Genomic DNA, 3,356 nt, shown 5'->3' on the forward strand with positions numbered 1-3,356 from the left:
CTGGGTGTGTCACTTCTGTTCCCACTGCTGGAAGAGTGGGGCCACTTGGGCTAAAATCACTTTTGAGCACCTAGGTGTCCACTGCAGTGGGAACCTCTCAGGTCTGACTTAATCTGGCCCCTGCCCCAGCTTTTGACACTCTTGACCGCTTGTCCCCTTTCTGGATTCTGCCTCCCTGGTTTCTGGGACATTCATCTCACCAGGTGTTTGTCCAACCTCTGCCTCCTTGCTCCCTTCTTCTCGGGGTCTCTTTTTCCATTTATTCTTACCCAATGTTCCCCAGCGTCCATCCTTTTTCTCCACACTTGACATGTTTTCCTAGGAAATCCCACCCTCAGTTCTGAATTGCACAGACTCCCACACCTCTGTCTCCAGCCCAGCCCTCTCTCCTGGTCATCAGAGCCCAGTCTTGATGCTTCCTTGATGCATGGCAGTCAACATTCCCAGAGCTGAACTCTTCCCCTCCCCCTCCTCCTCCTCCTCCTCCTCCTCCTCCTCCTCCACAAATATCTAAAATAAATATCTCCAGGGGTGCCTGGGTGGCTCAGTTAAGCATCTCATTTTGGCTCAGGTCTTGATCTCACAGTTCGTGGGTTCAAGCCCCACATCAGGCTCTGTGCTGACAGCTCAGAGCCTGGAGCCTGCTGCAGATTCTGTGTCTCCCTCTCTCTCTGCCTTTCATCTACTTGCTTGCACTCTGTCTCTCTCTCTCTCTCTCAAAAATAAATAAACATTAAAAAATAAACAAATTAAATAAATAAATAAATAAATAAATAAATAAATAAATATCTCCAGAATCTGTTTCCTCCCTGCTCTTCTCCTACTGCCACTTCTTTAGATTGAGACTCATCTTCTGTTTTCTCCTAAAGGGAAGGCCTCTGCCTCTAGGCTCCCTTCCTCTCACTCTGCCCCTCTCTCATTCCTAGAATGATCTTTCCAAAATGCTCACAAGATTGTGCTGTTCCTCCATTAACATACCTTTTTAAAAAAAAAAAAAAGTTTATTTATTATTGAGAGACAGAGAGACACAGAGCATGAGCAGGGGAGGGGCAGAGAGAGAGGGAGACACAGAATCCAAAGCAGGCTCCAGGCTCCGAGCTGTCAGCGCAGAGCCCGACGTGGGGCTTGAACTCATGAACCGTGAGATCATGACCTGAGCCAAAGCTAGATGCTTAACTGACTGAGCCACCCAGGTGTCCCCATTAACATCTCTTCTAAATGAGTGTCCATGATACACATTGAAGTGTCCGTTCCTCGGCATGGCAGATCAGGACTTCTATCACTTGCCCCTACTCTTTCCTCACTATTATACACACCCTGCCCTGCGGTGTGCAGATCTCTTTGTGGCTCCCTGTTCCTCTCCTCACAGCGCCTTCACACCCCCATTTCCTCTGCCTGGAGTGTGATTCCTGCCTTCCTTAACTGACCAACCATCACTCATCCTTCAAGCCTCACGTCAAATATCCCCCCTTCCATGAAGCTTTCCTGACACTTCCCTCACCTCCAAGTCAGGTCAGGCCCCCTCCTAGTGTCAGAATATCCCATGTGTGTCTCTGTTATGTCACTTTTCACACAGGGTTGTAGTTGTTGGGGCACTAACCTCTGTCCCCTACTCCCTGTGAGCTACCTGAGGGCAGCAGGTACTGAGACCGAAGCAGGTACTGAGACCGGCCCTTGTTCTCTCAGAATGCTGTGTGTTCAATGAATGAATCAATAAATGAAATCTGTCCGGGGGGACAGACATTAACAATTACCAGGCAATTCATGGCAAGTGACAAAGCTGAGAAGTATGTGGAAGGTGCTATGGAAACCCAAGGGAGCAGGCACCTAATTTGTCCGAGGTGAAGGATCAGGGAAGGCTTCTCAGAGGAAGTGGTTTCTGAGATGCAGAGGCACCCAGGAAGTCTGAGGCACAGACGCTTGAGAAAGACAGTCCTCAGGACACTGTAATAGATGGTTGGAGAACAGGAAGTCTAGGAGGAGTAGCTAACTTTTGAGTCTAGAAAGGTGGACAAGAAGTGGATTAGAACTCACTTCAAATACCCCTATGTTTATGCAATACTAAAATAGTTAGACATCATATTTATTTGGGGCTTGTTTATTTCTGGTTTTGTTTATCCTGTCTGACTCCTGCTATAAGATTTCCGTTTTCTTAGCAATGTCCTCTTGGCATCTAGGACAATATCTTGCCCAGCAATTAAACCTATTTGACAGACTGATAAAAAGAGGCAGATGGTTCCATTTTTCAAAGCAAAATGTTTCTAAATGGTATTAATCAGTTTGGTTGTTTGGCTTTTTTCATTAAACATCATTTCTGAGAGGTTAGAGACAAAAACTGAAGATGTGAAAGGAACTACTTTTAATTATGCAGTGTTGTAATGGGATTTAACACACCAAAAACATAATCTCATTGTTTGCCTATTGTCTTTAAAATAGTGGTTTATGAAGCATCTGGATGGCTCATTTGGTTCAGTGTCCAACTCTTGATTTTGGCTCAGGGCATGATCTCACGGCTGGTGAGTTTGAGCCCCACGTCGGGCTCGGTGCTGACAGCATGGAGCCTGCCTGAGATTCTCTCTCTCTTCCTCTCTCCCTGCCCCTCCCCCACTTGCCCTCTCTAAATAAATAAATAAATACTAAAAAATTTAAATAAAATGATGATTTATGTAAGAATATAAAAGACATAATGAAAATGTATCAATTACTTTGATCTGCCCATTAGAGCCTAGGACGCTCTAAGCTTTCAGCAGGAGCATGTGGATGGAATGCATGTCCTTCAAGGTCACTGTCTTCCTCCTCCCTCACCAGGCCACGTGGGCCTCTCCTAACGTCACAACTGACTTCAAGGGTTCTTTGTATATTATAGTTTCACTTATGGAAGGAGGTCTTTTTATTCAAAGATTTTAATACATAGTGCAAGGTGCTGGCATTTGCGAAATTAAACATGCTAGGGAGCTGAAGGATATTTGGTAAATCACTGATACTTCATAGTGTGGTAGTGTTTAGATATGAGTGGTGCCCAACGCCTGTACTGCTCAGGTTAAAATCAAACTCCCTGAAGACATTTCTTGAAGACAATACCAATCCCCTTGTAACTTGGATTACTTTTATAACGTAAATTTATTGTGCTGTCTTCCCCTGCCCCCCCCCATATACAGAAATTTCCATTTATGAGATTTTCTATATAAAGCATGCACACAGCAATATAAAAGTTTTCTTAGGAAATACCATTCCAGAATACATGGCATCAGACATGGGTATCTTTCATGGACAGTATTATTTCCTTAATACATGTAGATAAAATCGCCATGAGTGAAGGAAGGGAAATCAAAGTAATAATATCTGAAAAGCAGTGT

The sequence above is a fragment of the Herpailurus yagouaroundi genome, unplaced genomic scaffold (assembly GCF_014898765.1).
Source record: "Herpailurus yagouaroundi ecotype Mexico unplaced genomic scaffold, PumYag 198, whole genome shotgun sequence".
In the NCBI taxonomy this organism is placed as follows: domain Eukaryota; kingdom Metazoa; phylum Chordata; class Mammalia; order Carnivora; family Felidae; genus Herpailurus; species Herpailurus yagouaroundi.